General features: G+C 42.2%; 2 non-coding genes across 2 annotated transcripts; both read right to left on the bottom strand.

Moving 5' to 3' along the window:
* Nucleotides 1-5,314: 5,314 nt before the first annotated feature.
* LOC120250745 lies at nt 5,315-5,421 on the bottom strand. Its single transcript, XR_005533084.1, has one exon. It is a non-coding gene; the product is annotated as a small nucleolar RNA R71 (small nucleolar RNA).
* A 19,176-nt stretch (nt 5,422-24,597) lies between these two features.
* LOC120250769 lies at nt 24,598-24,704 on the bottom strand. Its single transcript, XR_005533107.1, has one exon. It is a non-coding gene; the product is annotated as a small nucleolar RNA R71 (small nucleolar RNA).
* Between the last annotated feature and the right edge of the window lie 1,299 nt (nt 24,705-26,003).

Below are 26,003 nucleotides of genomic sequence, written 5' to 3'. Positions count from 1 at the left end.
GGAAGGGAAAGGGGATGCTTCGCTACCTCTCAACTCACCCTCTCAACCCTCTCCAATCTTGGTTTGTCTAACTCTCGTGGTTTGTCACTCACTCACAAGGGTTGCCAAAAAGAACTCTCAACTCTAGTATCACTCTAAGGGAATATTCAAATAATCAAGCATAAAATATTAGAACTCAATTAACACATCAATTAATGAAAGCATTATAACAAGGTTTAACAAAACAAATACATCCTAGGGTTCACAAATCCAATTGCCCACTAGGTGGTTTAGCTCTCCATGGATCTAGTTACAATCAATAAAATAGAATGTAAAAACAAGTAATCCATATAAAACCACCTCGGTAGTTATGACGATGGTCTTGTGGAGAAGCCTCTACTCGTCCAAGTATGCCTTTTGTCCGGCCTAGGATACACCTCGCTAGATCGGTGCCGATGAAAGCTCTCCCACTAACCTTCTTCCAAGTAGAGCATGATGTCGGAGCCATAAAACCTCTCCCAATTCTTAGCCAATACCTCTCTAAACACTAGCCGCCCCTTCTCTCAAGTTGGAGAAATAATGGAGAAAAAAATTTTGAAATCGGGGATGAAATCGGCCTTAAATAGAGTGGAATCGGGAATCCCTACGGACATGTGGATTCACCACCGGACTTAATGGAATAAGGCATGTGCGTGTGGAATTTCCACACGCTGTAATGGATTCTACGGAAATCGCTTTTCTTGGCGGTAGTGAGCGATGATCTGCTATAGTTAATTTCTACAGTGTTTGCTACAGTGTCAGCCCGAAATAGTCTTAAATACGAGGAGGTTGGCACACATTCTCGTATCTTGAACCTAACTTATGTCTTTGCGTTTGATCCTTCTCAAGATTTCCTCTAAAAGGTGCATTCACGATCTACATTGGTTTCTTTCTCTAACATTCGGCTTCACAACCTTATATGCATGAAAGTAACATAAATGTACACATATTAGCGCTAAAACCTAATAAAAGTAATGCTCATCATAAGGAAAGAACACTTCGCATTCTTATCACACAAGCACTTATCATCTCCTTCTATTTTTTTGACAATTCTTGATTTTACTTGTTAAAACTGCTGTATTTTGCTTTGTTTCTACAATTAGAGGGGGAATGCATGCTTAGGAAGAAGTTTGAGTAGTTTTGATGATGTATTTGTGAGCTTTTAGAATGCGTCCATACATTTTTCACGCCCCGTGGATCCACACAGGTGTGTGGAAATTCCAAACGCCCATATGGATTTCTACAGCATTAACCTATGAGCATTCTTGATTGAATTTCTTTTCAAATCTTCCAGGAATAGCCCCCCGGTCGAAGAAGCAAGCTGACAAAAGTCCACGAGAGCATTCCCCTGAGTCAGGTCACATGGACTTCGTTATTCCCGAGCATCAGGCTCATTTCGCCCAGCTGTCAAAGCTCAGGATTGGTCAGACCTGATTTCCAGACATGAGCATTCTCAGGGAAGTTTTGTCAGTGGAGGATATGGCAGATGAGACTGAGAGGATGTTGTTTGTGGGTAGTTATAGGCGTCTTTTGTCTATTTGGAAGCCAGTTATTTATCAGCTCACTTTGGAGATACTTTCATCCTTTGAGTTTGACTGATCATACTCGAGATTTGACAATGTTGATGTTATACAGTTCAAGCACTCGGCCATCATTACAGTATGAGTGTTACATAGTTTATAATTTATCTGGTCTTGTATGATGATGTTTACACAGATACAGAAGAGTACGATCGATTACAAACGAATTATCCCGGCTGTCTAACACCCCAGAGAGCATATAGGACACTTTGTGGGGAGCGCCAGTATGAGCCAGGAGTGTCTAAGGCTACTTGCCTTTCTCGGCCATCATACAGATTTATCCATGCCGTTCTTAGCAGTTAGTGAGCGGGCGTGGTGATAGACTAAAGGGTACTAAGCGGGGCAGGGAGCTATTATACCTATACTCCGTGGTGCAGAGAGAGCAGATTCATCTGGGGCACATTCTAGCTGAGTACATGTGCCAGCGAGCCGATATCTCGGAGTAAAAGTCATTTTCTCAGGCCCGTACATCACGAGACTAGCCATCAGTATGGGTCTCCTAGAGGCGATTTGAGGGACCAAGAAAGGAGCATACACCTCTCATTTGAGCATAGAGCATGTGTGTTGAAGGGATGATTAGCAGGGTCGATTTGGAGTTTATGCCTTGGTTACACCAGCTCTAAAGATAGCCAGGGTGAGGGTGATGGCGTCGAGGGCTTCTCGGCCCGCCCTCGAGCCTCACCCTGAACCGATGGATGCGAGGGCGTGCCACATGCCCGGATGAACCACCCGAGTACTCCTGTTTTCAACATCTCAAGCCTATGATCTATTTGAGAGGCTAGAGAGTGTGGTGTGGGTGTTACGGACAGAGATTACGGAGGTCCGAGCTACACATGCCACGTAGTACACAGAGTTTATGGCACGTTTCGACACACTACAGCAGATTCTTGAGCGAGATGTTGCCTCATCGTTTGTTCTGTGACCAGAGATTCCTCCAACTCCTCCAGCATAACCATCACCATCACCTGATCCACCGGCACCATTCAATTATCTAGCAACAGCAAAAGAGCCTGACCGTGACACCGATGCTTGACTCATCATTTTTATCTCTTTCTTTGTTTTATTTTGTATTGTTGTTAGACTTGCACTACTCAGAAAAGATTTCCCTTGTGAGTATGTCTTTTATTTTTGTTTTGTTATCTCGAGTTGTATTCATTGCTTTATCTTTTATATACTTGATAAGTGCTTATGCGATATGAATGTGAAGCATTCTTTCCTTATGTTAATCATTACCTTTCTCTGGTTTTTACACTAATATGTGTGTTTTTGTGTTACTTTTATACAGGTAGGGTTGTGAGGCCGATTATGAAGGAAAGAAGCCAATGTGGATCATAATGCATCGATTTTGGAGTAAATCTTGTTAAGGTTCAAACATGAAGACATAGGTCGGGTGTGAGATGCTAGAGTGTGTGCCAACCTCCTCGTATTTGAGTGAGCACAACCATTTGGAGGGGCACAAAGGGCAGTCATACTCAAGAATTCTGACTTATGCATATAGAACAAGATCTATACCAACTTTTCTATCATTGAAGAAGCAAAGCGATCCATGACATGAATGTGTGCCCGTTTGTGTTAGCTCAATGAAAGTATGGATTCGGGAAGTATTTCAAGCCGAATACTGTAGCAGAGCATTGTAGCAACATTGTAGTAAAGTACTGTAGCATCACTATTCACAGCAGTCCGAGAAAGCTGCAGAACAGAGAATCCGCACAGCCGTGTGGAATTTCCACATGTCCATGTGAAAAATACACAGGGGCGTCCACAGGGGCGTGTGGATCCTCGATTCTAGCCCTATTTAAAGCCGATTCAACCTCGATTTCAGCATTATTTTCTCCATCTTTTCCCCAACTTGAGAAAGGGCTTGGGCTAGGGTTTTGAGAGGTATTGGCTAGGGTTTTGGGGAGGTTCTACGGCTCTGACATCGTCATCTCTTTGGAAGATGGTTGGTAGTGGTGCTTCCATTGAGGCGTATCCTATACCGGACAAGGAGATCTTTAGACGATGAGTAGAGGACTTTCCACAAGACCATTGACACGACTATCGAGGGGGTTTTCTATGGATTCATTGCTTTTACATTCTATTTCTTTGATTCTACTTAGCTCCATGGAGAGCTAAACCCCTATTGGGTAGTTGGTTATTTGTGAACCCTAGGATGTATTCATTTCTTTCAATCTCTTTATTATCCTTTCAATTAATTGATGTTTATTGTGAGTTCCAACCTTGAATGCTTGATTGTGTGAATACTCCCCTAGAGTGACACTAGGGTTGAGAGTTCTTGTTGGTAACCTTGTGAGTGAGTGACACACCACGAGTGTTAGACAAATGCTAGGTTGGAGGGGGTTGAGAGGGTGAGTCAAGAGAGTGCAGGAGCATCCCTTTTTCCCCTTGATGTGTTAGATTCTACCTCTGTTCCTCGAGGTTCTTTGCGGCCACAATAGAGTGAATGGTCTAAGGGATGACCTTCAGCTGGGGGCTTAGTTGTGGGTGCAGCGGATTGATCTTGTGAGTGATCTTAGTATCTAGGGATTAATTGTTGTTAGAGACCTTCCACCGGACCAAAGGGTTAGGGTCTACAATTAGGGAAGAGATTTATCACTTGGAATCCCTACAAACTTATTGCAATTCTATCGCGAGTGTGAGGTTGAGAGCTTATTCAATCTCTCCTCGGGACATGTATAGAGTTAGGCATAGTTGACCTTAGATTTGGGACTATGTAATTTAGGATTTCCACGACTCACTTGCATTGATTAGGAAGCATAATAGAGGGTTCTTACACTTGAAATGATTGTCATAGGTGGAGCAATATCTGGGTACCCCATCTTTATCGATTGCCTTACCTTCTCCTTTACTTGTGCTCTCTTACTTGTTGTTTTTACTTTTGAGAATTGAATCATTATCACACATATCGCTATTCATCTTTCACATAGCTAAGAAATGAATTAAGTGTTTTTATTCCCTACTCCCTGTGGATACGATACCCGCTCATCGGGGATTATTACTTCGACAAACCCGTGCACTTGCGGGATATACGCATGGGGACCTTGTCAAGTTTTTGGCACTGTTGCCGGGGAGTGGGCGTTTAGAGATACTTTGCATTTTGTTTCTTAGCAATTTCACCATACATTCTATTTCATATCTTCTTATTCTATCATCGTTCTGATTTCTTTTTCTTTCATTTTGGGTGCAGCTCTATGTTATGACCCGAGGAAACCCCTCAATATTGATTGAAGGAGATCCTGAGCTTGAACGTACACTTAGAAGAAAAGGGAAAAAGCATGTCCAAGAAGAGCCTAATCTAGCTAATTTGGAAGTGGAAGAATCTGAAAACATGGCAGAACAGAATGAACAACAGTGGACATTATCCGATTGTGCCAAACCATCAGTGATGGGGACACAATCAAGTATTGTGCATCCCCGATTCGACTCAAAAACTTCAGGTGAAGCCGGCATTCATCCACATTTTACAGCAATCCGTACTGTTCAATGGTTTGGCCGTTGAGGATCCAAACATTCATATAGAGAGTTTTGTTGAGGTGTGTGACATGCTGAAGATAAACGGGGTGACGGATGATGCCATCAAGTTGCGAGCATTCCCATTTTCCCTAAAGGGGAGAACGAAGCAGTGGCTACACTCATTACCTAGAGCATCAATTACCACATGGGAAGAGATGGTAGAAGCTTTTCTTGCCCGTTATTTTTCTCTCGAAAAATCCGAGAAGCTTAGGAATGAGATCTCATCCTTTGTTCAGTTGGAATTAGAGTCTCTATTTGAGACATGGGAAAAGTTCAAGGAGCTCCTGAGAAAGTGCCCGCAACACGGATTTCCAGAGTGGATGATTATTCAGACCTTTTACAATGTTTTGAACCCGAGTACAAGGCAACTCTTGGATGCGACAGAAGGAGGTACCTTAGGTAGAAAGACCCCCGATGAGGCCCATCAGTTAATTGAAGAAATGGGGTTAAATAGCTACCAATGGAATGCTAGGGAGAAGAAAAAGGTGGCCGGTCTCCATGAGATAGATGCAGTAACTTCATTGGCGTCTCATGTGGAAAATTTGATTAAGAAGTTAGACCTTCTAACTTCGAATAGAGTAGCGGCCATGACGAGTTAAAATGGGTGTGGTGGAGGACATGCTCCCTCTAATTGTCCGATCTCTATTGGTGATGCATCTTCGGCTGAGAACGTCGATTTTGTATGTAATGGAATGAGACCTCAAGGAAACCCATATAGCAATACCTATAATCCGAGTTGGAAGAATCATCCAAGTTTCTCATGGAGCAATCAGGGTCCACCAAAGGCCATGGGGCCACCGGGTTTCCAACCAGAACAACAAGCCCCGCATGTGGAAAACAAAGTTTCAGGTTTGGAAACCAGAATGAATGATTTGGAAAAGGCCTTGCTAGATTTGTGCAATTTGTAAATAGATGGTTTGAATCAGTTGAGGCCACACTTCGTACCCGCACCGCCTCTTTACATAACCTTGAAAATAAAGTGGGGCAAATCACGAAGTATATCTCTGAAAGGCCACATGGAAGCTTGCCGAGCAATACAGAGACCAACCCTAGAGAGCAGGTGAAGGCGATCACTTTGAGAAGTGGTCATGAGGTTGAAGGTAAGCTCCTGAGTGAGATGCCAAGACAAGACGCACATGAGGTTATAGAGGTAGAAGAGGGAACAAGCAAAGAGAAGGAGGTGGCACCCCCACCTTTCAATCCAAGAATTCTTTATCCCTCTAAATTGAAGAATGACCAAGGGGATGAACAGTACAAGAAGTTCTTGAGTTTGTTCAAGCAACTCCACATCAATATTCCTTTTGTTGAGGCATTGGCCCAAATGCCTAAGTATGCGAAGTTCTTGAAAAACTTGTTGACCAATAAGAGGAAGTTGGAGAAGAGTGCTTCGGTGATTCTAGATGCTTCATGCTCGGTGGTGTTGCAAAGGAACATGCCGAACAAGAAGAAAGACCCGGGAAGCTTCATCATTCCGTGTAGCATTGGCAATATGGGTGAAGAAATAGCATTGGCGGACTCAGGGGCCAGCATCAACGTCATGCCATACACCTTATTCTGAAAGTTAGGCTTGGGTGAGCCTAGGCCTACTCGGATGACTTTGCAATTGGTAGACTGAACGGTGAGACATCCGAGAGGAATCATTGAAGATGTACTTGTTAAGGTGGACAAGTATATATTTCCTGTAGACTTTGTGGTGCTAGACGATGATGAGGATACGGATGTACCCTTGATACTTGGGAGGCTGTTCTTGCGGACTTCCAAGGCATTGATTGATATGGATGACGGAGAGCTAACTTTGAGAGTTGGAGATGACAAGCTCACATACTGCCTTGCTAAAGCCATGTAGCATTCTCTTAATTTTGATGACACTTTATATTTTCTAGACACTATTGATGAGATTGTTGATGAATACATGCAGGAAATGTTCAATCTGGACCCGTACGAGGGTTTCTTCGACCAAGAGGAGGATTATGAAGACGTAATGTGACAAGGTCCCCTTGCGTATATCACGCAAGTGCATGGGTTTGTCGAAGTAATAATCCCGGGTGAGCGGGTATCGAGTCCACAGGGAGTAGAGAATAAAAATACTTAATTCGATTCTTAGCTATGTGAAAGATCAATAATGATGAGTGTGACAATGATTCAATTCTCAACAACAAAATCAACAAATAAGAGAGCAAAAGTAAAGAAGGGGATAAGGCAATCGATAAAGATGGGGTACCCGGATAATGCTCTGCCTAGGATAATTGTTTCAAGTGCAAGAACCCTCTATTATGCTTCCTAATCAATGCAATGGTGAGTCATGGAAATCCTTAATTACATAATCCCAAATATAAGGTTAACTATGCCTAACTCTATACATGTCCCGGAGGATAAATTGAACAATCTCAACACTTCGCACTCGTATAGAGTTGCAATGAGCTCTACGGATTCCAAGTGATAAATCTCATCCTAATTATAGATCTAACCCTTTGGTCCAGGTGGAAGGTCCCTAACCACAATTGAGCCCTAGATACTAGGATCACCTCAACGCTTCACTCCGTTGCAAGCGCAACTAAGCCCCAGTGGAAGTTCATCCCTTAGACCATTCACTCTATTATGACCGCAAAGAACTCGAGGAACGGAGGTAGAATCTATCACGTCGGAGGAGAAAGAGGACGCTCCTGTACCTCTCGACTCACCCTCTCAACCCTTTCCAACCTAGCTTTGTCTAACGCTCATGGTGTGTCACTCACTCATAATGTTACCAACAAGAAATCTCAACCCTAGTGTCACTCTAGGGGAAATGTTCATACAATCAAGCATTCAAGGTTGGAACTCACAATAAACATCAATTTATTGAAAGCATAATAAAGAGATTCAAAAAACGAATACATCCTAGGGTTCACAAATATCCGAGTACCCACTAGGTGTTTAGCTCTCCATGGAACTAATTACAATCAAAGAATTAGAATGTAAAAGCAATGAATCCATAAAGAAACCCCCTCGATAGTTTTGTCGATGATCTTGTGAAAGGTCCTCTACTCGTCGTCCAAGGATTCCCTCGTCCGGTATAGGATACGCCTCGACGGAAGCTCCCCTACCAACCTTCTTCCTAAGGAATGATGATGTCAGAGCCGTAGAACCTCTCCAAAACCTTGGCCAATACCCCTCAAAACCCTACCTGCACAAAAGTAACATAAAAACACACATATTAGTGTAAAAACCTGAGAAAAGTAATGCTCAACATAAGGAATGAATGCTTCAAATTCATATCGCACAAGCACTTATCATAATGATGCTTAGTTCGACGGAAGAAGGTGGTACGGAAAATGAAGAAGGCAAGGAGACACCACCGTAAACGCTCCAAGGCTTTTGGAGACGTACGTGAACCGAAGAAGTTGGATGAACCATTGGTAGATGTTCCCAAGCCCGATAATACACCCTCTACCTTCAAGAGATTGCGCTCATCATGCTTCCAAGTCATGGGTAAGAGGGCAACATTCATCTATGAGCCCCTGTTATGTAAGACAAGGTACGTCAAGCTTAGCGACGTTAAACAAGCGCTTGTTGTGAGGCAACCCAAATGTTTCCGGTTTTTCTTAGTCGAATAATGTAGTATTCTGCATGAATTAGTTGTTGAGTGTTGGTGTCTTGATTTTTAGATGCTTGTGCTATGATTTTATTTGAGGTTTTGAGTATTCATCGTGTGTTTTCATGTGGATTTGGCGAAGTTGGGTCGTTTGAGCTTTATTTCATGTTTTTCACTGGTAAAACATGTATAATTGGGTAGGCTCTGAGTGTGTAAACATGTTCAGAAATTTTTTGCAGAGCCTACAGGTTTTTTCATGTGAGATCCTCAAGCGCACGGGTCGCCAAGTAATACCTCTCGTGCGAGCACGAGAGGGTTGTATTCTCAGGGCCCAAGGATCTACTATTACTTCCCTTTCATCTATTTCCTAGCCTAACACTTCGAAAGATAAATAGTAATTCTACAAAGAGAAAGAATTAACTACAATGAAATCCGGGATACTACTACACACAATACGAACTCAAGGGAGAATCAAACACTGAAGGTAGTGATTTGGACAACGAATCCCCCTAGGGTTGTCATTAAGGCCTGAATTTAGGATGAAATGTGAGATGGTAGTTGGGCCAAGAGACTCCTAAATTAGCTCAACCCAATGGTCACGACAACTGAACCCTAATCCCATACAAATATTATGTCAGAATAGCTTCCGCCCAAATCCTCGTATGATTGCATTACGCTCAGGGAAATGTCTAATTAGGGTTGATACTCAAACTAGGTCCAACCCTAATTACTGGAGGGGTACAAAATACACGATGGTCACGGTGTATTTGTACATGGATCCCTTCCAAGCCAAGTGTGTCTAGTACAAGTGCGATGGTCACTCAACCAAGTGCAACCTAGAAGTCGAAATACAGAGTTCTTATGCAAATCAACACATCAAAGTACACAAGTCTTGAACCACAAACTACAAGATTCCATAAAAGAAATACAACATCCAACAATGCATCAATAAAGATGATCATTCAAATTACAAACAATCAACCTAGAGTTAATCATGTCCAAATCACAAATAAATTAGTTCCTCATGAAAGAGGAATGCTCATACAGGTCCAAGGAACAAGTAAACAAGAAAATAATTAAGAACTACTCCCTCTAGCTTTAAATCCCCTTAGATGGTGAAGATCTTGAAAATTTGAAGAGATTTCCCCTCAAATGATGCTTTTGATGCCTAGGATCTTCTACCTATCTTCTCCTCCAAAGTTTGTCTCCCTCTTGGTGAAGTCTTGCGTAATAGATCGCCTGTGGGAAGAGTGGGGCGGCGTCCTAAGAGGCCCAAGAGAAAAACTCCCCCTCCAAAAAGCTCGCCCTTTGCCCTAGAAAATCAGCCTAATATATATCCTGTTAGGTCCATACGGGCGCATGAAGAGCGTAAAGCTCACTGCCATTTCACCCAGAAAAGGTGTCTGTGCTACAGTACTCAGCTACTGTGTTTTGCTGCAGTGTCTCTCCTGCAATATTCCTACTACAGTACCAAGAGCTGTGAAATTCCAGCAAACCTCACAGGCACCCATGCGGGCGCATGGACCCCATGAAGCTCACAGCCGAATGCCTGCTACAGTACCGACACCCCAAAAATGTTGTTTGTGGTGTCGAATTCATCCAATTTGTATTTTTGAGCTTCATTCGACTCATTTAAGATCTGCAACACCGAAATAACCAATTTATACTTAAACGGGCAGCAATTCATTAAAATATACATAAATAAAACAAGATTAATACGTATAAAATATAAACATTTAGGCGTTTATAATTTTTCTAAGGCATCCAGGGAAAACGCACGGGCGTGGGGTATATCCGCACGCCCGTGGACTTACACTGCGAGCTCATCCAGAGAAGGCGCATTGGCGTGCGGCTGCCCCTGTGAACGACCATGCCAATATCGCACGCCCATGGGTAATTTCCGCACGGGCGTGTGATTTTCTGCAGTGTTTGGCAGATTATCTCGAGAGCAAACAAGGCCGTGAAATCGCCCCTGTGGGCGACCTTGTGAACTTCGCACGGGCGTGGATAATTTCCGCACGCCCGTGCGGATGCACGGAACGCCAAGAGGCCAATATCTTTTTAAATGATAGTCGTTCCTCTTGTTTTTCACATCCTCCGTTCATCTGAGAGAACTCTCAGATCATTTCTTGACCCCTTAGCGCCGATTTGGTAGGATTTTTATGAGGTTTTCCTGCCAAATCCAAATTCTCTCATCTCAACTCGGCAGTAAGACCTATTCTTGATTTTCATCATCCATTCATGATTTTCTTCGATGAATCTAGTTAATAATGCTTTGTCTCTTCAATTAGAATGATTATTCATGTTTAGAATGGAGTTAGAAGTAATTGTACATTGTATTTTTGGATTTTTGAGGCGTGGCCATGCGATTTTCAAGCCCAGGGGATCAACACGGGCATGCGGAAATTCCGCACGACCGTGAGGATTTCTGCAGTATTTGTTAATTAACTTGTTTGATCGATTTCCTTTCAAATTTTGCAAATTATGGCACCTCGGTCGAAGAAGCAAGCTGCAGGGAGATTCAGTTAACTGAGGATATGGCAGACGAGATCGAGGATATGCTTGCTTTTGGTGACACATCCAAATATGCGTGTAAACCGCAAGTACACGGGTGTCGAAGTAATAATTACCGCGGTGAGTGGGTAGTCTAATCCACAAGGAACAGGGCTACTAGTACTAAATTCTTCTCTGCTTTCTAGCCTAATGATAAATGGAAAGGTGTGGTGATCTAATGTGCAAAGAAATGAATACCAGAGATGAATATGCAAGGGTTAAATGGATGGAGATCTCAATCAGTAAAAGTGGGGTATTCGGGCAATGGTCCCACTAGGATTCAGGTATTAGGTACCGAATGAGCAAAGTGTTTCTATGAAGAGTAAGTTAAGTCGTGGAAATCCAAATATAATCAGATCTGGCCTCTCGATCACCGATACTAATCCCCTACGAGGTCCCGGTGGAGAAATCGCTCAATCTCAACACCTCATACCACATATGACTGCAAAGCACTCTTGGGATTCCATGAGGTGTATCCGATTCCTAAAGATTGATCCAACCCTAATCCCAGGTGAAGGATCCTAACCCCCTACAAGGTCCCGGTGGAGAAATCTCTCAATCTCAGGCCTCACACCAAATATGGTTGCATAGAGCTTAGGGAACGGAGATAGAATGCACCAATCGGAGGGGAAAGGGAATGCTCACTATCTCATGACTTGCCTTCTCAACCCTCTTCAATCTTGAGATTCTAACCCTAATGGAGACCTCTCTCTCACCAAGGTAACAAATCATGGAAACCAAATAACCAAAAGATCAATAAGCAAGCATTAGACAATAAAGATTAAAACTTAATCAAACTCGGAATAAATATAAACACTAAGCAAACCCACAAAAGATGAGAATCCTAAGGTTCACATGCCCAAATACCCTCTAGGGTTTTAGCTCTCCATGGAGCAACATACAAAACACACCATCAATGAATGAAAGTATGTTAAAACCATAGAAATAAACCCCCTTATATATGAACTAATGGCCTTCATGGAGAGCTTCGACATCTTGAAGGACCCACTTCGAAGCTAGGTTCACCGGTGGCTTCCTTGATACTATGACGGAGGAGGAATCGATCAAAGTTGGTGATGAAGTGCCTCCAAAACCACAAAGACCTCCTCTCCAAACCCTAGCCGTCTCACCATTAAAGAACCGTACAAAAGATAAGAAAGAATAGGGCAAAACAGCTATTTATAGGCCTTAGATTGCGCCTGTCACGTGCCCTCACGCGCCCGTGTGGATTTTCCATGAGGCCGCGTGGGCTGCAGGAATTTTCACGCGGGTGTGTGAACAGTAATTTTACGACAGTACTTCTGCAATGAAGTTACTACAGTAAAATTGTTGTATTAGTTTTCACAAAACGCGGTACAAACACTTCTCTCTTGAGGCCACATGTCCCGGCGCGCGGCTTGGCCTGGAAGCAAGGCCACGTGACCGCGCTCGGCCGCGCGGCACCCGAGTCCCACGCAGCGCGTGGGCGCGCAGCGACCCGAGCGGCTCGGCCGCCCATCGCGGAGCGTAGGGCGCTCAACCATTGCCAAGAAACCATGATTGGGCTCTAACGCTTCTAAAAATTTTTCGATCCATGCATTCTAAAGTGTTTCTACAAAAATTTTTCCATGAAAAGCAACACTTATAAACCAATAAAAAAATTCATGGATTGGCAAAAATTAGAGCATGGAGAAAAATTGAGAAGATGAAGCTTACCGTACGCAAATTGGTGAAGGAAACTTAATGCAAATGCCGGCAAAAACACTTGTAAATCTCAAATGAGTTGAAGAAACTTAGTTTTTGTGCTAAAAGAGTTCGGATTCTTGAAGATGGAGAAGTGGGACATGAAGAGTGTAAGTGATGAAGATAATGAAAAAGTGACCCCTCATATTCTTATAAGCCACATGGGGGTGTGGAAATTCCACACCCCAGCGTGAAAATGTATTTGGCCCGAGTGGAAATTCCACGCGAGCGCATGAGCTGCAAAATTTCTGCAGACAGTCCACGGAAGGCTCCAAACTTCAAATTAATACTAATTCTTCAACTGTAAACATGAATTACACCCTAAACCATGCCACATATATGCAAATCAATTTAAATCACCAAAAATTTTCCATGAAAACTTCAACAAACAAACAAAAAAATCATCAAAGCACCCACTCATGAATTTATTACTAGAGGAAATGAAAATCTAAACTAGAAAACATTTAAAAAAACTTGGGTTGCCTCCCAAGTATCGCTTGTTTTACATTACTTAGCTTGACGTACCTCTTCCTTACCTTATGGAGGCTTGAAAAGAGTATGTTCCTCCCAACAAGACATTGCATAGCTACTTCCTTTAAACTAAGAATCTAGTTGTCGGGTTGGAATATTAATTGGAAAAGTCCAACCATCTTACTTTTTGGCCTCCAAGGAAACAATTTGGGTTGGGAATTGTCCAAGCTTAGCATAGGTGGGTCATTGGATGGCTTCAATCTCCTACCCACATCTTCTTCCCTTCCCAAAGTCTGTTTCTTGCATTGTAAGAGTTGATCAATCCTAAAGAAAGATGCTTGTTCCATAACCTTAGGGTTTGCTTCTTCTAATGTATTTTCAACTTGAGAAGAGCATGACACTAGCAAATCCCCTTGAAAATTTTCTCGCTCACAAGCACAATCTTTAGTCACACAATGCAAAATCTCAAGATGATATTCAACTTCTTGCTTTTCATTTTCTGCCCCAATGTACTCAATTTGCCCAATTTCTTCCATGTTGTTCATGGCCTCATCATGTCCTGGAGATACTTTTCTTGCTTGTTCAAATTCTTCTTTTTCTTTAGAAAGTATGTCCAAGATCTCTCCTAATTGATGCTCAATGTTTTTGATGGAGATCTCATGACAACTTAATGTGGCCTCAATATTTTGGAAACGGGCATCGGTTGCTTCAATAAATCTCGGTAACACTCTTTTCCAACCAAGTACATCTTCTTCAACTTTCTCATCCCATTGAAGTTCTTGTTGAGGTGCTTCCCATTGTTGGCCATCAATATCCCATAAGAGGTTTGGGTAGCTCCTTTGATTTGGATGATAGTTGATGCGATATGGATTGTGTTGTTGATGAACATTGATAAATTGATCAATTTTTTTCTAGTGAGAGCATCAACCGAGAAATATAAATCTACAAGCTGGATTAATCATCATTCAAGTTCCATGCATGAGAAAGTAAATAAGACAAAAATAAAAACAAAAATAGAATGGTGGAAGAAGATAGAATGAAATAGATAAAAACAAAATAAAAATCGATGAGAATGATGGCACAAAAAGAAAGTGTGTAATAGACAAAATAAAGAAAAAGATAAGTGGCTAGAGCAACAAAGTCCTAGCGTTCCTAGTATCCTATTCCCCGGCAATGGAGCCAAAAACTTCACATGTCCGAATATGCGTGTAAACCGCAAGTGTACGGGTGTCGAAGTAATAATTACCCCGGTGAGTGGGTAGGCGAATCCACAGGGAACAGGGCTACTAGTACTAACTTCTTCTCTGCTTTCTAGCCTAATGATAAATGGAAAGGTGTGGTAATCTCATGTGCGCAAAATGAATAATGGAGACGAATATGCAAGGATTAAATAGATGGAGATCTCAATCAGTAAAAGTGGGGTATACGGGCAATGCTCCCCTAGGATTCATGTATTTAGGGTACCGAATGAGCAAAGTGTTTCTATGAAGAGTAAGTTAAGTCGTGGAAATCCAAATATAATCGGATCTAGCCTCCCTATCACCGATACTAATCCCCACAGAGGTCCCGGTGGAGAAATCGCTCAATCTCAACACCTCACACCACATATGACCGCATAAAAGCACTCTAGGGATTCCAAGAGGTGTATCCGATTCCTAGATATTGATCCAACCCTAATTCCCCGTGAAGGATCCTAACCGCCTACGAGGTCCCAGTGAGAAATCTCTCAATCTCATGCCTCACACCAAATATGGTTGCACAGAGCTTAGGGAACAGAGATAGAATACACCAATCGGAGGGAAAAGGGAATGCTCACTATCTCATGACTTGCCCTCTCAACCCTCTTCAATCTTGACATTCTAACCCTAATGGAGACCTCTCTCTCACCAAGGTAACAAATCATGCAAACCAAACAACCAAAAGATCAATAAGGCAAGCAAGCATAGACAATCAAGATTAAAACTTAATCAAACTCGAATTAAATAGAAACACTAAGCAAATCCACAAAAGATAAGAATCCTAAGGTTCACATGCCCAAATATGCTCTAGGGTTTTAGCTCTCCATGGAGCAACATACAAAACACACCATCAATGAATGAAGGTACATTAAAACCATAGAAATAAACCCCCTTATATATGAACTGATGGCCTTGATGGAGAGCTTCGACGTCTTGAAGGACCCACTCCGAAGCTAGGTTCACCGGTGCCTTTCTTGATGCTATGACGGAGGAGGAATCGATCAAAGTTGGTGATGAAGCGCCTCCAAAGCTGCAAAGACCTTCTCTCCAAAACCTAGCCGTCTCATCCCTCAAGAGTCGCACAAAAGATGAGAAAGAATAGGGCAAAACGGCTATTTATAGGCCTTAGATCATGCCTATCACGTGCCCTCACGTGCCCGTGTGGATTTTCCACGCGGCCGCGTGGGCTGCAGGAGTAATTTTGCTATAGTATTGCTACAGTGACGGTATAGTAAAATTACTATGGTACTTTTCAAAAACACGGTCCAAACACTCTTCTCTTGAGGCCACATGTCCGGGCACACGTCCATGTGGTAGGCTATAAAACTTTTTCTTCATCGACTTTATCTTTGAGAGGTCTTGCAATCTTTCACAAAGAGAAGGAACATGAAGATGTGGCTGCGCTTTGTGCCCTTCCAACTAGTGAATTGACTTGAATCTTTTGAAGTTGGAACACATCTCCATGTTTATGAACACTTAGCATGTCTTGGTCCTTGAATTGAACAAGAACTCCCAACATTATGTCTTTATAGCCCATCTTTTGCTTCCTTTTTGACTCTTTAAGGCATTCACAACCTATATGCATAAAATGGACACCAAATACACAATATGAGACATAAACCATGGTAAAATGATGCTCAATGCATGTAAAACATATATAAAAATATGTCTACTCAAGCACTTATCAGTTGGCAGCTGGGACCTTTTACTATCGATCAAAGACCCGGCGATCCGCACACTGACGCTCGAGGTGTTAGCCTCGTTCGAGTCGATCGCTCATACTCCAGTTTTGGCAACATTAGTACTATTCAGTTTAAAGCCCTGGACAAAGCATAATAGCTTGAGTATGACTCAGCTTAGGATCTTGATGGAGTTATATGATGCGGCTTATATGGAGACAGAGGAGTATGAGCAGCTGCCTATAGTTGATCCTGGGAGTTTGACTCCGCAGTGTGCGTAAATCGTATTTTGTTGGCAGGGGCAGTATGAGCCTAGTATTTCAAATGCCAGTTGCCTTTCTCGCCCTAGCTACAGATACATTCACGCTATTCTGAGTAGATCAGTGAGCGGGCGAGGCGACAGTATTGGTGTGCTTAGCATGACGTGAACTTTTTATATCTATACTCGATGGTGCGGCATACACCGATACACTTAGGGGCATATCTTGGTAGAGTACATACGACACCGTAGGGCGATGCCGGACTTTAGAGTGATTTTTCTCGAGCCCCTATATCACGAGATTAGTCATTGGTATGCGATTACTTGACGTGATTAGAGGGGTTGAGAAGGTAACTATACCCGCTCCCTTGGGCATGCAAACACTGAGATTGATGAGGATGGTACGGAGAGTTCGGGCAGGGGTTTACCCCTTAGTTCTACTGACTCCAAAGACAGCTGTGGACGAGAATGATGTGGTCGGGGCATCTCAGCCTACTCCCGAGCCTCAGCCAGCACCGATGGACACTGAGGCACCCCAGTAGCAGAGGACGTGCCCCCCGTACGTATGTTTTTACCATCTCCAGCCCATGATCGCTTTGAGAGGCTCAAGAGTGCTTTAGGAGTGATACAGACAGAGGTCGTTGAGTCCCGAGCAGAGATTACCGAGATTAGGGCCATGTAGGCTGCTTAGTACACAGAGTTTATGGCACGTTTTGATGCACTACAGCAGATCTTAGAGTGAGACGTCACCTCATCATTTGTCTTACGATCGAGGACTCCTTAGACCCCTTCGAAATTTCCAAAGATCTTCCTCATCACCCTATACCAAGATCGGTGGACCTACCATGTACTTCCTTACCACCAGCAGCTAGAGGACCCGGAGCGACATCGACATTTGATTTTATTTCCATTTCTTGACTTTTTATGGACTTTTATTTTTGGAGTTGTTCACTAAGAAAGGACTCTCCTCTCGAGTTTGTTTTCATTTTGCATCTCGAGTTGTATTCCTTGTTCTATATTTTATATACTCGAAAGTTATTTTTGTTTTTGATTGAGCTCACGTAACCCACTCGTGTATGGATGTAGATGGTCTTGTCATCTTGGGGAATTGAGACTTTGATCATGGGCACGGCCAAAAGTGCTTCGCACTTGGCCATGTGAGCTTCACAACCCGTTGGAACACTCGCTCCCAAGGAGTTAGCTTCATCGTACTACCCACACTAGGAATCGGGGAGTATTGTTTTGATTGCTTCTCCCACATATATTCTTGATTGATATACATTATGAGTAAGCTTGCATGTGTACATTGGGGATAATGTACAACTTAAGTGTGGGGGAGTTTCATAGTGCACACACTTTTTCTATTGTTCTTGATTGATATACATGCTCACATAGCCAATGGCGGTTCACCTTAGTTGCATTGATTGCATTCTTGAGTTTAGAAGAATTTTCAACATTGAATGTCTTCATGCTCTAGTTTTATTTGAATTTCTAGGAATTTTTGCCCGATTTGACAATCGTTGCACTACTCACTCTTTTTAAACTCTTTTGGAAACTCATGTTCGATGTTAAAAGGACTAGTTATAGTTGTTTCTTGTGTTAAATTCATGAAAATGAAAAAGAAGGAACAAAAATAGTTTTCTTGTTTATTTTGCATTTTTGGGTGGAAATAGCTACCACCTATGAAGTATGAAGCTACTCTCATAAGTCGGATACTAGTTATGCCCTAATGAGAGAAAGAGCTATCTCATAGGGATTAGTGAAAGCTACCACTCGGTAGAAAAGAGCTACCACCTCGAAGTGTGAAAGCCACCTTAGCGGCTGCTTGGGAAAGGGCTACCTTAGAGAATATGTGAAGCTACTACCGTCTTTGAAATTGGTGTTGTTTTCTTGTTGTAGATAAATAAGTGCCTTTTACTTAGAGCTTTGAGGAGTATACTTTGGGTTGACTTGAGTGAGTCCACACACTTTCACGATTTCGGGTTTGTTGTCCTTTTTGATTCAAGTTTTTAGCTAGAGCTTCGATTTTTTATGTTTAGTGTTGAAATTTCCCTTACTTGTAGAATGCTCTCTTTGCATACTTTGGTGAACCTAAGGCCAAGCACTTCCAATATTTCCTTCATCTATGCACAAAATGTTTAATTTTTGCATGAGGACAAGCAAAAGCTTAAGTGTGGGGGAGTTTGATAAGTGCTTGTGCGATATGAATGCGAAGTATTCTTTCCTTATGTTAAGCATTACCTTTGTCGGGTTTATACACTAATATGTGTGTTTTTATGTTACTTTTATACAGCTAGGGTTGTGAGGCCGATTATGAAGGAAACAAGCCAATGTGGATCATAATGCACCGATTTTGGAGGAAATCTTGCTAAGGTTCAAACACGAAGACATAGGTCGGGAGTGAGATGCTAGAGTGTGTGCCAACCTCCTCGTATTTGAGTGAGCACAACCATTTGGAGAGGCACAAAGGGCAGTCATACTCAACCATTCTGACTTATGCATATAGAACAAGATCTCCACCAACTTTTCCATCGTTGAAGAAGCAAAGCGATGCACGACATGAATGTGTGCCTGTTTGCGTTACCTCGATGAAAGTATGGATTTGGGAAATATTTCAAGCCGGATACTGTAGTAGAGCATTGTAGCAACACTGTAGTAAAGTATTGTAGCAGCAATGTTCATAGCCAGCCGAGAAAGCTGCAGAACAGAGAATCCACACAGGCGTGTGGAAGTTCCACACGCCCATCTGAAAAATAGACAAGGGCATCTACAGGGGCGTGTGGATCCCTGATTCCAGCCCTATTTAAAGCTGATTCAGCCCCGATTTCAGCATTCTTTCTCCATCTTTTCTCCAAATTGAGAGAGAGGCTTCGCCAATGGTTTTGAGAGGTAATGGCTCGGGTTTTGAGGAGGTTCTACTGCACTGACATTGTTATCTCTTTGGAAGAAGGTTGGTAGGGGAGCTTTCGTCAAGGTATATCCTATAATGGACAAGGGGATCTTTGGACGATGAGTAAAGGACTTTCCACAAGACCATCGACACGACTATCGAGGGGTTTTTTTATGGATTCATTGCTTTATGGATGGGTGACACGCCATGAGGGTTAGACAAAGCTAGATTGGAGAGGGTTGAGAGGGTGAGTCGAGAGGTAGCGGAGCATCCCCTTTCCCTTTTGATTTGATTTACTTTACCTCCATGTTCCAAGAGTTCTTTGCGGTCATAGTAGAGTGAATGGGCTAAGGGATGACCTTCCGATAGGGCTTAGTTGCAAAGGCGATTTAGTGAAGCGTTGAAGTAATTTTAGCACCTAGGGCTTAATTGTGACTAGGGACCTTCCGTCTAGACCAAAGGGTTAGGTCTACATATAAGAATAGGGTTTATCACTTGGAATCTTTAGAGCGTCTTGCAACTTTACATAATGCGAGATGTTGAGACTGATCAATTTCTCCACTGGGACTTGGTGTTGAGTTAGTCATGGTTGTCCTTAGATTGGGGACCATGTATCTTAGGATCTCCATGACTCATTAATGCATTAGTTAGGAAGCATAATAGTTGGTTTTGCACTTTAAATAATTATCATAGGCGGAACAGTATCCAGGTATACCCGCTTCTATCAATTACCTTATCTCTCACCTACTTGTGCTTCTTTTTCTTGTTTCTTTTACTCTTGTTTACACCACACATTATCAACACAATCATTGTTCATCTTCACTTGGTTAAGTAGAAATTTAAGTATTTTTACTCCCTACTCCCTGTGGATATGATACCCCACTAACCTATGATTTTTACTTCGACAAACCCGTGCACTTGCTTGTAACACGGAAGGGGCATTATCATGGTTTTGGCACTGTAACCGGGGAGTAGGAGTTTAGAGAGACTTTGCACTTTGCTTCTTAGCTATTCATCATTCATTCTATTTCACATTTTCTTATTCTATCATCATTTTGTTTTTTTTTTCTTTTCTTTCTTATTGCAGCTCCAGGTTATGATCCGAGGGAACCCTTCACAAATTAGTGAAGGAGATTGTTAGCTTGAGTGAACACTTAGAAGAAGGGGGAAAGAACCTGTATAAGAATAGTCAATCCGAGTTGAAGAGGAAAGTCTTAGATAATACGACAGAACAGAATGAGCAACAGAGAACACTTGCTAATTATGCTAGACCGTCAGTACTGAGGACACAATCTAGCATTGTGTGACCCCTGATTATAACTCTGAACTTTGAGATGAAGCCAGCATTCATCCAGATGATTCAGCAGTCAGAGCAATTCAATGGTTTGGCCGATGAGGATCCAAACAACCACATAGAGAACTTCTTGAAAGTTTATGACATGCTGAAGATTAACGGTGTATCGGATGATGCTATCTGATTGAGGGAAAGGGGACACACCTTGGGAGACGCCCACAGCTAGGGTTTGAAGAGGCTTTGACTAGGGTTTTGGAGGATTTTACGGCTTTCGGCATGGCGTTTCCTTCGAAAGAGAGTTATTTGGGAAGCTTTCGTCGGCGCCAATCCGGCGAGGTGTGACCTTGGCTTGATGAGGGGACCTTTACAGGAGACGCAACCACTCCACAAGACCATCAACAAAAACACCAAAGGGGTTTTATTCATGGATTGCATCTTTTTACTTTCGATTTCATTATTTATTGTATTGTGCTCTATGGATGATGTTGTTTCTTTGACCTTTTATTACGTTTTCTTTAATTGATGTTTTAATTGAGTTCTAATCTTGAATGCTTGTTGAGTTGATCCTCCCTTATTGTGACACTAGGGTTGAGAATTTATTTTGGTAAACCTTGTCGATGAGTGACGTACCATGAGTGTTAGACAATGCTAGATTGGAGAGGGTTGAGAGGGTGAGTTGAGATGTTGCGGAATATCCCCTTTCCCCTTTGATATGATTTATCCTACCTCCACGGTGCAAGAGTTGTTTGTGGTCACAATAGAGTGAAGTGCTAAGAGACAAACTCTGCAGGGGTTTAGCTACACAAGCGTCAAAATGAAGCGCTGAAGTAATCCTTAGTATCTAGGGCTTAATTATGACTAGGGGTCTTTCGCTTGGACCGAAGGGTTAGATCTATTTTAGGTAATAGGATTTATCACATGGAATTCCTAGAGCCTAAAGCAACCTAACACAGTATGAGGTGTTGAGACTGAGAGACTTCTCCACTGGGGCATAGTGTAGGGTTAGTCACGGTTGACCTTAAGTTTTGGGATCGTGTGTTTAAGGATCTCCACGACACATTATACATTAGTGAAGAAGCATAATGAATGGTCTTGCACTTGAAACAATAGTCTTAAGGTGAGCAATGTCTGGGTGCCCCATTTATCGTCATTTGCCTGTCCTGTCTTTTATTTGCGCCTCCTTTTTCTTTTCTTATTTCTATTTGCATTAATTCTTATTCACATCACTATTAATTCATCCTCATTCTAGTTAAATAGTAATCTTTGTGTCTGTAATCACTATTACCTGTGGATTCCACTACCCACTCACCGGGGTATTATGACTTCTACAAACCTGTACACTTGCAGTACACACGCAAAAGGGCATTGTCATGTTTTTGGTGCTGTTCCCGGGGAATAGGCGTTTTAAAAACACTTTGCACTTTACTATTTTAGCTATTCATCACTGGTTCTATTTCATATCTTCTCATTCTTCCATCATTCTGATTTGTTTTTCTTTCTTTGGTTGCAGCTCCAAGTTATGTCCCGAGGAAAAACCCTTCGACATTAGTTAAAGGAAATCTGGACATTGAATAAAGAATTCATAGAAACGGGAAAGAACATGTGCAAGAACAGTCTAATCAAGCTGAGATAGAAGGTGAAGGGTCAGATAATATGGCTAAGCAAAATAAGCAGAAGAGAACACTCTCAGATTATGCAAGACCCGCAGTTCTTAGCATACAAGCATTGTGTGGCCACCGATTACATCTCAAAATTTTGAACTCAAGCCAGCATTCATCCAAATGATACAGCAATCGGCATAGTTTAATGGTTTGGCCAATGAGGATTCAAACAATCAATGGTGTTATAGATGATGCTATCAAGTTTAGGGCCTTCCAATTTTCGTTGAATGGAAGAGCGAAACAATGGCTACTGACAAGATCCCCTTGCGTATATCCCGTAAGTGCACGGGTTTGTCGAAGTAATAATCCCGGATGAGCGGGTATCGAATCCACAGGGAGTTGGGAATAAAAACACTTAATCCGCTTCTTAGCTATGTGAAAGATCAGTAGTGATAAGTGTGACAATGATTCAATTCTCAAAAGTAAAAACAACAAGTAAGAGAGCACGAGTAAAGGAGGAGGTAAGGCAATCGATAAAGATGGGGTACTCGCATAATGCTCCGCCTAGGACAATCGTTCAAGTGCAAGAATCCTCTATTATGCTTCCTAATCAATGCAATGGTGAGTCATGGAAATCCTTAAATACATAGTCCCAAATCTAAGGTCAACAATGCCTAACTCTATACATGTCACGGAGGAGAGATTAGATAACCTCTCAACCTCGCACTCGAATAGAGTTGCAATGAGCTCTAGGGATTCCAAGTGATAAATCTCTTCCTAATTATAGACCTAACCATTTGGTCCAGGTGGAAGGTCCCTAACCACGATTAAGCCCTAGATACTAAGATCACCTCAACGCTTCACTCCATTGCACGCGCAACTAAGGCCCAGCGGAGATTCATCCCTTAGACCATTCACTCTATTATGGCCGCAAAGAACTCGAGGAACGGAGGTAGAATCTATCACACCAGAAAAGAAAGGGGGCACTCCTGTACCTCTCGACTCACCCTCTCAACCCTCTCCAACCTAGCTTTGTCTAACGCTCGTGGTGTGTCACTCACTCACAAGGTTACCAACAAGAACTCTCAACCTTAGTGTCACTCTAGGGGAAATGTTCATACAATCAAGCATTCAAGGTTGGAACTCACAACAAACATCAATTAATTGAAAGCATAATAAAGAGATTCAATGAAACAAATACATCTTAGGGTTCACAAATACCCAAGTACCCACTAGGGGTTTAGCTCTCCATGGAGCTAAGTATAATCAAAGAAATAAAATGTAAAAGCAATGAATCCATAGAGAAACCCCCTATATAGTCATGTCGATGGTCTTGTGGAAAGTCCTCTACTCGTTGTCCAAGGATTCACTTGTCCGGTATAGGATACGCCTCGACGGAAGCTCCCATACCAACCTTCTTCCAAAGGAATAATGATGTAGGAGCCATAGAACCTCTCCAAAACCCTAGCCAATACCTCTCAAAACCCTAACCAAAACCCTCTCTCAAGTTGGGGAAAAGATGGAGAAAAGAATGCTAAAATCGGGGATGAATTGGGAATCCACACGCCCCTGTGGGATTTCCGCACGGGTGTGGGTAATTTCCACACACCCGTGCGGATTCTCTGAAACTGTCATTTTCGGCCGGCTGTGAACAGTAACTACTACAGTGTTTTTCAGTACTCTGCCAAAAAAATACTCCCGAATCCACTTTTAATTGAGGTAACATAAATGGGCACACGTTTATGCCGTGGATCGCTTTGCTTCTTCAATGACTTATGAGTTAATGCAAATCTTGTTCTATGTGTATATGTCAGAGTGCTTGAGTTTGACTGCCCTTGTGCCCCTCCAAATGGTTATGCAAACTCAAATACGGGTGGTTGGCACACACTCTAGCATCTCGCACCCGACTTATATCTTTGCGTTTGAACTTTAGCAAGATTTCCTCCAAAATCGATGCATTGTGATCCACATTGGCTTCTTTCCTTCATAATTGGTTTCACAACCCTACCTGCATAAAAGTAACGTAAAAACACACATATTAGTGTAAAATCCCGAGAAAAGTAATGCTCAACATAAGGAAAGAATGCTTTGCATTCATATCACACAAGCACTTATCAGATACATTCATTACCCAGAGCATCGATCACTACATGGGAGGAGATGGTAGAAGCCTTTCTTGGCCGATATTTCCCTCCTGGAAAATCTGTGAAGCTTAGGAATGAAATATCATCTTTTGTGCAAATGGAATTGGAGTCTCTATTTGAGACATGGGATAGGTTCAAGGAGCTCCTGCAGATATGTCCTCAATATGGGTTCCCCAAGTGGATGATCATTCAGACTTTCTATAATGGGTTCAATCAAAGCACAAGACAGTTACTTGATGCTACAGTAGAAGGTACCTTAGCGAGCAAGACCCCGGAAGAAGCCTGGCTTCTCATTGAAGAAATGGCTATAAATAGTCATTAATGGAACACAAGAGACAGAAATAAGGTAGTCAGACTTCATTAGATTGACACAGTTACTTTATTGGCGGTGTAAGTGGAGTCATTGAGCAAGAAGTTAGACACTCTAACTTCTAATAGAGTGGTGGCCAGGACTAGTTGCACAGGGTGTGGGGAAGGATATACTCCATCTGATTGCCTGATTTTTATTAGTGGTACATCCTCGGTAGAACAAGTGGATTTTTTGGGTAATGCAATTAGAAACTAACAACGCCCCTTGCGTATATCTCGCAAGTGCAAGGGTTTTTGAGTAATAAAATCCCAGGTGAGTGGGTATAGTATCCATAGGGAAAAGGAATAAAAATACTTAAATTGTTTCTTAACCAAGTGAAAGATGAATAATGATTTTTTTAACAAGATATAATGTAAACAAGAATAAAAGAGACAGGAAAGAGAAGCACAAGTAAAGGGGAGGTAAAGCGATTGATATAAATGGGGTTCTCAAATATTGTTCCACCTAGGACGATCATTTCAAGTACAAATCACTCTATTATGCTTCCTAACTAATGCATTAATGAGTCATGGAGATCCTTCAATACATGGTCCCAAATCTAAGGTCAACCATGCCTGACTCTATACATGTCCCAGAGGAAAAATCGAACAATGTCAACACCTAGCACTCTTACAGAATCGCAATGAGTTCTAGGGATTCCAAGTGATATATCCTCTTCCTATATGAAGACCTAACCCTTTGGTCCAAGTGAGAGGTCCCTAGCCACAATTAAACCCTAGGTACTAAAATCATTTCAACGCTTCACTCCGTTGCCTCTGCAACTAAGCCCTAGTGGAAGGTCATCACATAGCCCATTCACTCTACTATGACAGCAAAGAACTTGAGGAAATGGAGGTAGTATAAATCACATCGAAGGGGAAAGGGGACACAACGGTACCTCTCGACTCACCCTCTCAACCCTCTCCAATCTAGCTTTGTCTAACTCTCGTGGTTTGTCACTCACTCACAAGGGTTACCAATAAGAACTCTCAACCTTAGTGTCAGTCTAAGGGAGTATTCATTCAATCAAGCATTCAAGATTGGAACTCAATTAAAGCATCAATTAATGAAAACATAATAAAATGTTTAATGAAAGAAATACATCCTAGGGTTCACAAATC

This window comes from Dioscorea cayenensis, chromosome 19 (genome assembly GCF_009730915.1).
Source record: "Dioscorea cayenensis subsp. rotundata cultivar TDr96_F1 chromosome 19, TDr96_F1_v2_PseudoChromosome.rev07_lg8_w22 25.fasta, whole genome shotgun sequence".
In the NCBI taxonomy this organism is placed as follows: Eukaryota; Viridiplantae; Streptophyta; class Magnoliopsida; order Dioscoreales; family Dioscoreaceae; genus Dioscorea; species Dioscorea cayenensis.
Note: the sequence above shows the minus strand (reverse complement) of the source record. Positions and strands in the feature narration are given on the sequence as shown.